This window comes from Humulus lupulus, chromosome 4 (assembly GCF_963169125.1).
Source record: "Humulus lupulus chromosome 4, drHumLupu1.1, whole genome shotgun sequence".
Taxonomy (NCBI): domain Eukaryota; kingdom Viridiplantae; phylum Streptophyta; class Magnoliopsida; order Rosales; family Cannabaceae; genus Humulus; species Humulus lupulus.
Window position 1 is genome coordinate 43,616,528 of NC_084796.1, and position 15,347 is coordinate 43,631,874.

Genomic DNA, 15,347 nt, shown 5'->3' on the forward strand with positions numbered 1-15,347 from the left:
CGCCCGGAACGTTTGGTGTCCGAGATGGGACTAGGATTGGGCCTTGCGCCCCATTTGGGTTTTAAACCCCCCGGACCATTCATGTCGGGGATGGGTTTGTACCCGCCCGGACCATTTAGGTCGGGGATGGGACTAGACTTAGGCCTTGCGTCCCATGTTTGTTTGTACCCGCCCGGACCAATTAGGGCGGGGATTGTTTTGTACCTGCCCAGACCATTTAGGTCGGGGAATGGTTTCTACCCGCCCGGACCATTTGGTGTCCGGGATGGGACTAGGCTTGGGCCTTGCGTCCCATTTGGGTTTTAAACCCCCCGGACCATTCATGTCGGGGATGGGTTTGTACCCGCTCGGACCATTCAGGTCGAGGATGGGACTAGGCTTGGGCCTTGCGTCCCATTTGGGTTTGTACCCTCCCGGACCATTTAGGTCGGGGAAGGGTTTGTACCCGTCCGGACCTTTTGGTGTCCGGGATGGGACTAGGCTTGGGCCTTGCGTCCCATTTGGGTTTTAAAACCCTCGGACCATTCATGTCAGGGATGGGTTTGTACCCGCCCGGACCATTTAGGTCTGGGATGGGACTAGGCTTAGGCCTTGTGTCCCATTTGGGTTTGTACCCGCCCGAACCATTTAGGTCGGGGATGGGACAAGGCTTGGGCCTTGCGTCCCATTTGGGTTTGTTCCCGCCCGGACCATTTCGGTCGGGGATGGGTTTGTACTTGCCCGGACCATTTGGTGTCCGGGATGGGACTAGGCTTGGGCCTTCCGTCCCATTTGGGTTTGTACCCTCCCAGACCATTATGGTCGGGGATGGGTTTGTACCCGCCCGGACCATTTAGGTCGGGGATGGGTTTGTACCCACCCGGACCATTTGGTGTCCGGGATGGGACTAGGCTTGGGCCTTGCGTCCCATTTGGGTTTGTACCCGCCCGAACCATTTAGGTCGGGGATGGGTTCGTACCCGCCCGGACTATTTAGGTTGGGGATGGGACTAGGCTTGGGCCTTGCGTCCCATTTGGGTTTGTACCTGCCCGAACTACTTAGGTCGGTGATGGGACTAGGCTTGGGCCTTGCGTCCCATTTGGGTTTGTACCCGCCCAGACAATTTAGGTCGGGGAAGGGTTTGTACCCGCCCGGACCATTTGGTGTCCGGGATGGGACTAGGCTTGGGCCTTGCGTCCCATTTGGGTTTGTACCCTCCCGGACCATTATGGTCGGGGATGGGTTTGTACCCGCCCGGACCATTTAGGTCGGGGATGGGTTTGTACCCACCCGGACCATTTGGTGTCCGGGATGGGACTAGGCTTGGGCCTTGCGTCCCATTTGGGTTTGTACCCGCCAGGACCATTATGGTCGGGGATGGGTTTGTACCCGCCCGGACCATTTAGGTCGAGGATGGGTTTGTACCCACCCGGACCATTTGGTGTCCGGGATGGGACTAGGCTTGGGCCTTGCGTCCCATTTGGGTTTGTACCCGCCCGGACCATTTAGGTCGGGGATGGGTTCGTACCCGCCCGGACTATTTAGGTTGGGGATGGGACTAGGCTTGGGCCGTGCGTCCCATTTGGGTTTGTACCTGCCCGAACCACTTAGGTCGGGGATGGGACTAGGGTTGGGCCTTGCGTCCAATTTGGGTTTGTACCTTCCCAGACAATTTAGGTCGGGGAAGGGTTTGTACCCTGCTTGACCATTATGGTCGGGGATGGGTTTGTACCCGCCCGGACCATTTGGTGTCCGGAATGGGACTAGGCTTGGGCGTTGCGTCCCATTTAGGTTTGTACCCGCCCGGACCATTTAGGTCAGGGATGGGTTCGTACCCGCCCGGACCATTTAGGTTGGGGATGGGACTAGGCTTGGTCCTTGCGTCCCATTTGGGTTTGTACCCGCCCAGACCATTTAGGTCGGGGAAGGGTTTGTACCCGCCCGGAACGTTTGGTGTCCGGGATGGGACTAGGATTGGGCCTTGCGTCCCATTTGGGTTTTAAACCCCCCGGACCATTCATGTCGGGGATGGGTTTGTACCCGCCCGGACCATTTAGGTCGGGGATGGGACTAGACTTAGGCCTTGCGTCCCATTTTTGTTTGTACCCGCCCGGACCAATTAGGGTGGGGATTGTTTTGTACCTGCCCAGACCATTTAGGTCGGGGAATGGTTTCTACCCGCCCGGACCATTTGGTGTCCGGGATGGGACTAGGCTTGGGCCTTGCGTCCCATTTGGGTTTTAAACCCCCCGGACCATTCATGTCGGGGATGGGTTTGTACCCGCTCGGACCATTCAGGTCGAGGATGGGACTAGGCTTGGGCCTTGCGTCCCATTTGGGTTTGTACCCTCCCGGACCATTTAGGTCGGGGAAGGGTTTGTACCCGTCCGGACCTTTTGGTGTCCGGGATGGGACTAGGCTTGGGCCTTGCGTCCCATTTGGGTTTTAAAACCCTCGGACCATTCATGTCAGGGATGGGTTTGTACCCGCCCGGACCATTTAGGTCTGGGATGGGACTAGGCTTAGGCCTTGTGTCCCATTTGGGTTTGTACCCGCTCGAACCATTTAGGTCGGGGATGGGACAAGGCTTGGGCCTTGCGTCCCATTTGGGTTTGTTCCCGCCCGGACCATTTCGGTCGGGGATGGGTTTGTACTTGCCCGGACCATTTGGTGTCCGGGATGGGACTAGGCTTGGGCCTTCCGTCCCATTTGGGTTTGTACCCTCCCGGACCATTATGGTCGGGGATGGGTTTGTACCCGCCCGGACCATTTAGGTCGGGGATGGGTTTGTACCCACCCGGACCATTTGGTGTCCGGGATGGGACTAGGCTTGGGCCTTGCGTCCCATTTGGGTTTGTACCCGCCCAAACCATTTAGGTCGGGGATGGGTTCGTACCCGCCCGGACTATTTAGGTTGGGGATGGGACTAGGCTTGGGCCTTGCGTCCCATTTGGGTTTGTACCTGCCCGAACTACTTAGGTCGGTGATGGGACTAGGCTTGGGCCTTGCGTCCCATTTGGGTTTGTACCCGCCCAGACAATTTAGGTCGGGGAAGGGTTTGTACCCGCCCGGACCATTTGGTGTCCGGGATGGGACTAGGCTTGGGCCTTGCGTCCCATTTGGGTTTGTACCCTCCCGGACCATTATGGTCGGGGATGGGTTTGTACCCGCCCGGACCATTTAGGTCGGAGATGGGTTTGTACCCACCCGGACCATTTGGTGTCCGGGATGGGACTAGGCTTGGGCCTTGCGTCCCATTTGGGTTTGTACCCGCCAGGACCATTATGGTCGGGGATGGGTTTGTACCCGCCCGGACCATTTAGGTCGAGGATGGGTTTGTACCCACCCGGACCATTTGGTGTCCGGGATGGGACTAGGCTTGGGCCTTGCGTCCCATTTGGGTTTGTACCCGCCCGGACCATTTAGGTCGGGGATGGGTTCGTACCCGCCCGGACTATTTAGGTTGGGGATGGGACTAGGCTTGGGCCTTGCGTCCCATTTGGGTTTGTACCTGCCCGAACCACTTAGGTCGGGGATGGGACTAGGGTTGGGCCTTGCGTCCAATTTGGGTTTGTACCTTCCCAGACAATTTAGGTCGGGGAAGGGTTTGTACCCGCCCGGACCATTTGGTGTCCGGGATGGGCTAGGCTTGGGCCTTGCGTCCCATTTGGGTTTTAAACCCCCCGGACCATTCATGTCGGGGATGGGTTTGTACCTGCCCGGACCATTTTGGTCGGGGATGGGACTAGGCTTAGGCCTTGCGTCCCATTTGGGTTTGTACCAGCCCGGACCATTTAGGTCGGGGTTGGGTTTGTACCCGCCCGTACCATTTAGGTCGGGGATGGGACTAGGCTTGGGCCTTGCGTCCCATTTGCGTTTGTACCCACACGGACCATTATGGTCGCGGATGGGTTTGTACCTGCCCGGACCATTTGGAGTCCGGGATAGGACTAGGCTTGGGCCTTGCGTCCTATTTAGGTTTGTACCCGCCCGGACCATTTAGATCGGGGATGGGACTAGGCTTGGGCCTTGCGTACCATTTGGGTTTGTATCCGCCCGGACCATTTAGGTCGGGGATGGTTGTGTTCCTGCCCGGACCATTTGGTGTCCGGGATGGGACTAGGCTTGGGCCTAGTGTCCCATTTGGGTTTGTACCCGCCCGGACCATTATGGTCGGGGATGGGTTTGTACCCGCCCGGACCATTTGGTGTCCGGAATGGGACTAGGCTTGGGCGTTGCGTCCCATTTAGGTTTGTACCCGCCCGGACCATTTAGGTCAGGGATGGGTTCGTACCCGCCCGGACCATTTAGGTTGGGGATGGGACTAGGCTTGGTCCTTGCGTCCTATTTGGGTTTGTACCCGCCCAGACCATTTAGGTCGGGGAAGGGTTTGTACCCGCCCGGAACGTTTGGTGTCCGGGATGGGACTAGGATTGGGCCTTGCGTCCCATTTGGGTTTTAAACCCCCCGGACCATTCATGTCGGGGATGGGTTTGTACCCGCCCGGACCATTTAGGTCGGGGATGGGACTAGACTTAGGCCTTGCGTCCCATTTTGGTTTGTACCCGCCCGGACCATTTAGGGCGGGAATTGTTTTGTACCTGCCCAGACCATTTAGGTCGGGGAATGGTTTCTACCCGCCCGGACCATTTGATGTCCGGGATGGGACTAGGCTTGGGCCTTGCGTCCCATTTGGGTTTTAAACCCCCCGGACCATTCATGTCGGGGATGGGTTTGTACCCGCTCGGACCATTCAGGTCGAGGATGGGACTAGGCTTGGGCCTTGCGTCCCATTTGGGTTTGTACCCTCCCGGACCATTTAGGTCGGGGAAGGGTTTGTACCCGTCCGGACCTTTTGGTGTCCGGGATGGGACTAGGCTTGGGCCTTGCGTCCCATTTGGGTTTTAAAACCCTCGGACCATTCATGTCAGGGATGGGTTTGTACCCGCCCGGACCATTTAGGTCTGGGATGGGACTAGGCTTAGGCCTTGTGTCCCATTTGGGTTTGTACCCGCTCGAACCATTTAGGTCGGGGATGGGACAAGGCTTGGGCCTTGCGTCCCATTTGGGTTTGTTCCCGCCCGGACCATTTCGGTCGGGGATGGGTTTGTACTTGCCCGGACCATTTGGTGTCCGGGATGGGACTAGGCTTGGGCCTTCCGTCCCATTTGGGTTTGTACCCTCCCGGACCATTATGGTCGGGGATGGGTTTGTACCCGCCCGGACCATTTAGGTCGGGGATGGGTTTGTACCCACCCGGACCATTTGGTGTCCGGGATGGGACTAGGCTTGGGCCTTGCGTCCCATTTGGGTTTGTACCCGCCCAAACCATTTAGGTCGGGGATGGGTTCGTACCCGCCCGGACTATTTAGGTTGGGGATGGGACTAGGCTTGGGCCTTGCGTCCCATTTGGGTTTGTACCTGCCCGAACTACTTAGGTCGGTGATGGGACTAGGCTTGGGCCTTGCGTCCCATTTGGGTTTGTACCCGCCCAGACAATTTAGGTCGGGGAAGGGTTTGTACCCGCCCGGACCATTTGGTGTCCGGGATGGGACTAGGCTTGGGCCTTGCGTCCCATTTGGGTTTGTACCCTCCCGGACCATTATGGTCGGGGATGGGTTTGTACCCGCCCGGACCATTTAGGTCGGGGATGGGTTTGTACCCACCCGGACCATTTGGTGTCCGGGATGGGACTAGGCTTGGGCCTTGCGTCCCATTTGGGTTTGTACCCGCCAGGACCATTATGGTCGGGGATGGGTTTGTACCCGCCCGGACCATTTAGGTCGAGGATGGGTTTGTACCCACCCGGACCATTTGGTGTCCGGGATGGGACTAGGCTTGGGCCTTGCGTCCCATTTGGGTTTGTACCCGCCCGGACCATTTAGGTCGGGGATGGGTTCGTACCCGCCCGGACTATTTAGGTTGGGGATGGGACTAGGCTTGGGCCTTGCGTCCCATTTGGGTTTGTACCTGCCCGAACCACTTAGGTCGGGGATGGGACTAGGGTTGGGCCTTGCGTCCAATTTGGGTTTGTACCTTCCCAGACAATTTAGGTCGGGGAAGGGTTTGTACCCGCCCGGACCATTTGGTGTCCGGGATGGGACTAGGCTTGGGCCTTGCGTCCCATTTGGGTTTTAAACCCCCCGGACCATTCATGTCGGGGATGGGTTTGTACCTGCCCGGACCATTTTGGTCGGGGATGGGACTAGGCTTAGGCCTTGCGTCCCATTTGGGTTTGTACCAGCCCGGACCATTTAGGTCGGGGTTGGGTTTGTACCCGCCCGTACCATTTAGGTCGGGGATGGGACTAGGCTTGGGCCTTGCGTCCCATTTGCGTTTGTACCCACACGGACCATTATGGTCGCGGATGGGTTTGTACCTGCCCGGACCATTTGGAGTCCGGGATAGGACTAGGCTTGGGCCTTGCGTCCTATTTAGGTTTGTACCCGCCCGGACCATTTAGATCGGGGATGGGACTAGGCTTGGGCCTTGCGTACCATTTGGGTTTGTATCCGCCCGGACCATTTAGGTCGGGGATGGGTGTGTTCCTGCCCGGACCATTTGGTGTCCGGGATGGGACTAGGCTTGGGCCTAGCGTCCCATTTGGGTTTGTACCCGCCCGGACCATTATGGTCGGGGATGGGTTTGTACCCGCCCGGACCATTTGGTGTCCGGAATGGGACTAGGCTTGGGCGTTGCGTTCCATTTAGGTTTGTACCCGCCCGGACCATTTAGGTCAGGGATGGGTTCGTACCCGCCCGGACCATTTAGGTTGGGGATGGGACTAGGCTTGGTCCTTGCGTCCTATTTGGGTTTGTACCCGCCCAGACCATTTAGGTCGGGGAAGGGTTTGTACCCGCCCGGAACGTTTGGTGTCCGGGATGGGACTAGGATTGGGCCTTGCGTCCCATTTGGGTTTTAAACCCCCCGGACCATTCATGTCGGGGATGGGTTTGTACCCGCCCGGACCATTTAGGTCGGGGATGGGACTAGACTTAGGCCTTGCGTCCCATTTTGGTTTGTACCCGCCCGGACCATTTAGGGCGGGGATTGTTTTGTACCTGCCCAGACCATTTAGGTCGGGGAATGGTTTCTACCCGCCCGGACCATTTGATGTCCGGGATGGGACTAGGCTTGGGCCTTGCGTCCCATTTGGGTTTTAAACCCCCCGGACCATTCATGTCGGGGATGGGTTTGTACCCGCTCGGACCATTCAGGTCGGGGATGGGACTAGGCTTGGGCCTTGCGTCCCATTTGGGTTTGTACCCTCCCGGACCATTTAGGTCGGGGAAGGGTTTGTACCCGTCCGGACCTTTTGGTGTCCGGGATGGGACTTGGCTTGGGCCTTGCGTCCCATTTGGGTTTTAAAACCCTCGGACCATTCATGTCAGGGATGGGTTTGTACCCGCCCGGACCATTTAGGTCTGGGATGGGACTAGGCTTAGGCCTTGTGTCCCATTTGGGTTTGTACCCGCCCGAACCATTTAGGTCGGGGATGGGACAAGGCTTGGGCCTTGCGTCCCATTTGGGTTTGTACCCGCCCGGACCATTTAGGTCGGGGATGGGTTTGTACTTGCCCGGACCATTTGGTGTCCGGGATGGGACTAGGCTTGGGCCTTGCGTCCCATTTGGGTTTGTACCCGCCAGGACCATTATGGTCGGGGATGGGTTTGTACCCGCCTGGACCATTTAGGTCGAGGATGGGTTTGTACCCACCCGGACCATTTGGTGTCCGGGATGGGACTAGGCTTGGGCCTTGCGTCCCATTTGGGTTTGTACCCGCCCGGACCATTTAGGTCGGGGATGGGTTCGTACCCGCCCGGACTATTTAGGTTGGGGATGGGACTAGGCTTGGGCCTTGCGTCCCATTTGGGTTTGTACCCGCCCGGACCATTTAGGTCGGGGAAGGGTTTGTACCCGCCCGGACCATTTGGTGTCCGGGATGGGACTATGCTTGGGCCTTGCGTCCCATTTGGGTTTTAAACCCCCCAAACCATTCATGTCGGGGATGGGTTTGTACCTGCCCGGACCATTTAGGTCGGGGATGGTACTAGGCTTAGGCCTTGCGTCTCATTTGGGTTTGTACCTGCCCAGACCATTTATGTCGGGGATGGGTTTGTTCCCGCCCGGACTATTTAGGTCGGGGATGGGACTAGGCTTGGGCCTTGCGTCCCATTTGGGTTTGTACCCGCCCGGACCATTTAGGTCGGGGATTGGTTTGTACCTGCCCGGACCATTTGGTGTCCGGGATGGGACTAGGCTTGGGCCTTGCGTCCCATTTGGGTTTGTACCCGCCCGGACCATTATGGTCGGGGATGGGTTTGTACCCACCCGGACCATTTGGTGTCCGGGATGGGACTAGGCTTGGGCCTTGCGTCCCATTTAGGTTTGTACCCGCCCGGACCATTTAGGTCAGGGATGGGTTCGTACCCGCCCGGACCATTTAGGTTGGGGATGGGACTAGGCTTGGTCCTTGCGTCTTATTTGGGTTTGTACCCGCCCAGACCATTTAGGTCGGGGAAGGGTTTGTACCCGCCCGGAACGTTTGGTGTCCGGGATGGGACTAGGATTGGGCCTTGCGTCCCATTTGGGTTTTAAACCCCCCGGACCATTCATGTCGGGGATGGGTTTGTACCCGCCCGGACCATTTAGGTCGGGGATGGGACTAGACTTAGGCCTTGCGTCCCATTTTGGTTTGTACCCGCCCGGACCATTTAGGGCGGGGATTGTTTTGTACCTGCCCAGACCATTTAGGTCGGGGAATGGTTTCTACCCGCCCGGACCATTTGATGTCCGGGATGGGACTAGGCTTGGGCCTTGCGTCCCATTTGGGTTTTAAACCCCCCGGACCATTCATGTCGGGGATGGGTTTGTACCCGCTCGGACCATTCAGGTCGGGGATGGGACTAGGCTTGGGCCTTGCGTCCCATTTGGGTTTGTACCCTCCCGGACCATTTAGGTCGGGGAAGGGTTTGTACCCGTCCGGACCTTTTGGTGTCCGGGATGGGACTTGGCTTGGGCCTTGCGTCCCATTTGGGTTTTAAAACCCTCGGACCATTCATGTCAGGGATGGGTTTGTACCCGCCCGGACCATTTAGGTCTGGGATGGGACTAGGCTTAGGCCTTGTGTCCCATTTGGGTTTGTACCCGCCCGAACCATTTAGGTCGGGGATGGGACAAGGCTTGGGCCTTGCGTCCCATTTGGGTTTGTACCCGCCCGGACCATTTAGGTCGGGGATGGGTTTGTACTTGCCCGGACCATTTGGTGTCCGGGATGGGACTAGGCTTGGGCCTTGCGTCCCATTTGGGTTTGTACCCGCCAGGACCATTATGGTCGGGGATGGGTTTGTACCCGCCCGGACCATTTAGGTCGAGGATGGGTTTGTACCCACCCGGACCATTTGGTGTCCGGGATGGGACTAGGCTTGGGCCTTGCGTCCCATTTGGGTTTGTACCCGCCCGGACCATTTAGGTCGGGGATGGGTTCGTACCCGCCCGGACTATTTAGGTTGGGGATGGGACTAGGCTTGGGCCTTGCGTCCCATTTGGGTTTGTACCCGCCCGGACCATTTAGGTCGGGGAAGGGTTTGTACCCGCCCGGACCATTTGGTGTCCGGGATGGGACTATGCTTGGGCCTTGCGTCCCATTTGGGTTTTAAACCCCCCAAACCATTCATGTCGGGGATGGGTTTGTACCTGCCCGGACCATTTAGGTCGGGGATGGTACTAGGCTTAGGCCTTGCGTCTCATTTGGGTTTGTACCTGCCCAGACCATTTATGTCGGGGATGGGTTTGTTCCCGCCCGGACCATTTGGTGTCCGGGATGGGACTAGGCTTGGGCCTTGCGTCCCATTTGGGTTTGTACCCGCCCGGACCATTTAGGTCGGGGATTGGTTTGTACCTGCCCGGACCATTTGGTGTCCGGGATGGGACTAGGCTTGGGCCTTGCGTCCCATTTGGGTTTGTACCCGCCCGGACCATTATGGTCGGGGATGGGTTTGTACCCACCCGGACCATTTGGTGTCCGGGATGGGACTAGGCTTGGGCCTTGCGTCCCATTTAGGTTTGTACCCGCCCGGACCATTTAGGTCAGGGATGGGTTCGTACCCGCCCGGACCATTTAGGTTGGGGATGGGACTAGGCTTGGTCCTTGCGTCTTATTTGGGTTTGTACCCGCCCAGACCATTTAGGTCGGGGAAGGGTTTGTACCCGCCCGGAACGTTTGGTGTCCGGGATGGGACTAGGATTGGGCCTTGCGTCCCATTTGGGTTTTAAACCCCCCGGACCATTCATGTCGGGGATGGGTTTGTACCCGCCCGAACCATTTAGGTCGGGGATGGGACTAGACTTAGGCCTTGCGTCCCATTTGGGTTTGTACCCGCCCGGACCATTTAGGTCGGGGATGGGATTGTACCTGCCCAGACCATTTAGGTCGGGGATGGTACTAGGCTTAGGCCTTGCTTCACATTTGGGTTTGTACCCGCCCGGACCATTATGTTCGGGGATGGGTTTGTACCCGCCCGGACCATTTATGTCGGGGATGGGTTTGTACCCGCCCGGACCATTTGGTGTCCGGGATGGGACTAGGCTTGGGCCTTGCATCCCATTTGGGTTTGTACCCGCCCGGACCATTTAGGTCGGGGATGGGTTCATACCCGCCTGGACCATTTAGGTCGGGGATGGGACTAGGCTTGGGCCTTGCGTCCCATTTGGGTTTGTACCCGCCCGAACCATTTAGGTCGGGGAAGGGTTTGTACCCGGCCGGACCATTTTGTGTCCGGGATGGGACTAGGCTTGGGCCTTGCGTCCCATTTGGGTTTTAAACCCCCCGGACCATTCATGTCGGGGATAGGTTTGTACCCGCACGGACCATTCAGGTCGGGGATGGGTTTGTACCCACCCGGACCATTCGGTGTCCGGGATGGGACTAGGCTTGGGCCTTGCGTCCCATTTCCAAAGTAATGGGAATCGTCAGGCAGAGGGCCCTAATGAAGGTGCATCGTCAGGTTGGTCTTGAAGGAATGGTTGACTGGGCACTGGTTCTTCATTGCCTGGCTGTTGTCGGTGAGCAAGATCAAATACAACATGCCTTGTGTTCACCATTGTTGCAGATGTTCAAGATCAACTGAAGCTTTCTTCAGCTCTCAATGAAAGCACCGAACTGTTAACCGAGTTTTTCGGCAACTATAATTATGAAAGATAAGAGAGCTTAAAAAGAAAGGATTTCGATAATGCAAACAGGATTTTTACGTTGTTGGAGCGTTAATGAGCCTTAGTCCACGAGTCATTTGTATTAGAGTTTAGAGAGCTTTTGACAATGGATTTTTCTGCAAATTTGAGCAGAGTAATCGCTTACAAGCCAACCCTTGGGATCCCCCCCTACTGTGCACAACTGGCACTATTTATAGGCAGTCTTGTGCAATGGGCTTGGGCTGGACTAATCCTGGCCCAATAGAGATGTAATCATAGTTTGCTCACTAATGGACCCATAATACAAATGATTTGAAATATATAACATATATTAACAAAGGCCCATTGGGCCATCCCAAACATGATCTCCTTATAAGACTTGCGACAAACAGTTGCTTCAGTCTGGGTGTTACGATCCACGAGAAAGATTCGGGGGACAAGATCCGTTAGTGTAGTGGCAGCACTGTTTCCCAGGAACAGTGTACGCTCCATGCGTAACTTCTTGTTCATAGTTGAGGAGACCAACTTCTGTGTTTCTCGAGGACCTATCAGCTTCAGGGAAGACCAAAATTTTCTTACCTGGACATCTTGTCCAGGTTCATTTACTAATGGCTCGGACCATCTTGTCCGGGATCATTCTGGACGGGAACACCTTGGCCGGGATCATCTTGTCCGGGATCATAACTGATGGCCCGGACCATATGGACGGGGGCACCTTGGCCGGGATCATCTTGTCCAGGATCATAACTGATGGCCCGGACCATATGGTCGGGGACACCTTATCCGGGACCATCTTGCCCGTCCGGGATCATTCTGGACGGGGACACCTTGGCCGGGATCATCTTGTTCGGGATCATAACTGATGGCCCGAACCATATGGACGGGGGCACCTTGTCCGGGACCATCTTGCCCGGGATCATTCCGGACGGGGGACACCTTGGCCGGGACCATCTTGTCCGGGATCATTACTGATGGCCCGGACCATATGGACGGGGACACCTTGTCCGGGACCATCTTGCCCGGGATCATTTTGGACGGGGACACCTTGGCCGGGACCATCTTGTCCGGGATCATTCTGGACGGGGACACCTTGGCCGGGATCATCTTGTCAGGGATCATTACTGATGGCCCGGACCATATGGACGGGGACTATCAGGGCTTTCTTCCCTGTTCATTGGCTAAGGGTGGGCCTGGATCTCTTTGAGGGAGCCCATGTACCCATCATGTCACGCCACGCGTCCCGGGGGAAAACAGGGATAACAGTTCTAATTTGGTATTTTTTATTTTTATTGATTTACACTTATTTGGATCAATGCTATATTGTGTTTCAGGAATTGTTGGTATATACGAGGAAGTAGGCAATAGGAAATCACACCAATAGATCTTGAAATTGAGGGAATGTGTAGAAAGAATCGAAAGATAAAGAAACGGTTGGATTTCACCATGGCTGAGAACGTAAATAACGTTGTCAAAAATGCAAATATGGGTAATGCAGCTGAAGCCGATCCGCCATTAAGGAACTATGTACTCCCTATTGTTACGGGAATACATTCAAGCATTCGTCCTCCAGCTGTTGAAGCAAATAATTTTGAGATAAAACCTTAAATTTTTCAGATGGTGCATAATTGTGTACAATTTGTGGGGTTACCAAATGAGGATCCAAATCTCCATATCACAAACTTTTTAGAGCTATGTTCGAAATTCATAATGAATGGGGCGAGTAATGATGCTGTAAGATTGAGATTATTGTCATTTTCACTAAGGGACAGAGCTAAGAGTTGGCTGAATTCTTTACTACCCAACTCTATACTAACTTGGGAAGATTTGACTCAAAAATTCCTTGGTATAAATATATTCCTCCTCCCAAGTCAGCCATAATAAGAGGAGAGATTAATAATTTCCATCAACTGGATGGGGAATCTTTATATGATGCATGGGAACGATTTAAAGAGTTGCAAAGGAAGTGTCCACATCATGGAATAGAGAAGTGGTTGCTAGTTCATACTTTTTACAATGGTTTGGGGGGCAATACAAGGAAAATTATAGATGCAGCATCGAGAGGAGCGTTTATGAGAAAAAGTACTAATGAAGAATATGAATTATTGGAAGAGATGGCCATGAATAACTATGATTGGCCTACTGAGCATGAGAACAAGAAAGTAGCAGGAGTCTTAGAAGTTGATCCAATTAAGCTATTGACTGCTCAGGTGGCATCTTTAACCAAGCAATTGCAGCAAACTAATCTCGTCGTACAAGCAATGCAAGTACAAAATGTTATAAGTTGTGAGATTTGTGGGGGACCACATGCTTATGAACAATGCCCGAGCACAACTAGTTGCTCAACTGATATGAATAATATGCCCTTGGAACAAGCACAAGTTATTTGTAATTTTTCAAGACCTGTACCCAACACGTATTCCAATTCTTATACACCTACTTGGAAAAATCATCATAATCTGTCTTGGAAAAATAATCAAGGGTTACAACCACAATATCCACAGTACCCACCTCAACAACCCCCTCATCAACCAACTTATGGATTACATTCTAGACCATATTATGATCCAAATCCACACCCATCTCATCCACCACCACATCCTCAAATGAATCCACCAACAATTCAGCCAAACTAATCAAATCAATTCATGACAAAGAAAAGGTCTTAAATCAGGAGTTTAGAGACAAAAATAGGTCAATTGGCTCAAATGTTTTCTAGTAGGCAGCAAGGGAATTTGCCTAGTTCCATAGAGGTAAATCCTAAAGAACAATGTCAAGTTGTCACTTTGAGGAGTGGGACTAAGTATGATAGACCTACAGTGGATAACAAGGGGAAGAAGAAAGAGGAACAACAAGTTACTAGTCCAATACAAGAGGAGGTTACTGAAGACCTTCCAAAAATAGAAAAACCAAAATACACTGAGCCTACACCAAAGATTCCATATCCTAAACGGTTTGGAAAGGCTAATCTTGACAAACAATTATCCAAATTCCTTGAAATATTTAAGAAACTTCACATTAACATTCCTTTTGTTGAGGCTCTAGAACAAATTCCTAGTTATGTAAAGTTTAAGAATGAGATATTGTCTAATAAAAGAAAAATGGAGGATTATGAAATTGTTGCTTTAACTGAAGAATGTAGTGCAGCTTTCAAAAGAAGCTTCCTCAAAAGTTACGAGATCCGAGCAGCTTTACTATACCTTGCACCATTGGGAACTTTCATTGTGAGAGAGCTTTATGTGATTTGGGTGCAAGCATAAATGTAATGTCGTTGTCTGCATTTAAAAGGCTTGGTTTGGGGGAAGCCAGACCCACTACTGTTACTCTTCAACTGGCTGATCGTTTATTAACACATCCTATAGGTATTATAGAGGACGTTCTAGTAAAGGTAGATAAGTTCATTTTCCCAGTGGATTTCATTGTTTTAGATATACAGGAAGATGAGGACGTGCCTATTATATTGGGACAACCATTTTTGGCCACGAGGCAAGTGTTGATAGACATTCAGAAGGGAGAGTTAAGGCTTAGAGTACAAGGTGATGAGGTAGTTTTTAATGTTTTCAAAGCTTTAAAATATCCTTAAGCCAATGACAGTTATTTTTGTGTTAGTGTATTGGAGGAACCAAGTCAAAGGGTCCAGTCTATTAAGGATCCACTGGAGTTGAGTTTGATTGCAAGTTCTGAAGAATGTGCTGGTACTGAAGCCAATGAGTATGTTAAGTGGTTGAATTCATCAGGGCAAATATATAAAAAGAAATATGTAACGACCCAAAATCACTAATAAGGCTTAAGGGCCTTGATTAGTGTGCCGAGGGGGCATAATTGGGTTATGTGTGAATTAAAAAATTTAATGCATGATTATGTGATAAGCATGCTTATATGATTATATGGATATGTGAAATGCATGTTTATGAGTACTAATATGCATGTAGGCCCTATTTAGCTTATAAGAGCATATTTGTAATTTTTGGCCCGTTGAGGGCATAAATGTGATTATTTGTGGAAAATTGTTGAGATCACATTATTATGTGGATATAGTTGCAGCATATGGTTCAAGACTGTCCTAGTGAGCGGTTTGGCGAAATAGTCACGGCGGGGATTTATATCCAGCTCGGGGGAGCTTGAGGGTATTTTCGCAAATTTATGAGATATATTGGAGATTATTAGACTTTGGGTAAATA

General features: G+C 53.2%; 1 non-coding gene across 1 annotated transcript; it reads right to left on the reverse strand.

The window, feature by feature from the left end:
• Positions 1 to 13,043: 13,043 nt before the first annotated feature.
• On the reverse strand, positions 13,044 to 13,150 carry LOC133833484 (small nucleolar RNA R71). The gene has a single exon (XR_009892861.1). It is a non-coding gene; the product is annotated as a small nucleolar RNA R71 (small nucleolar RNA).
• Positions 13,151 to 15,347: the final 2,197 nt, after the last annotated feature.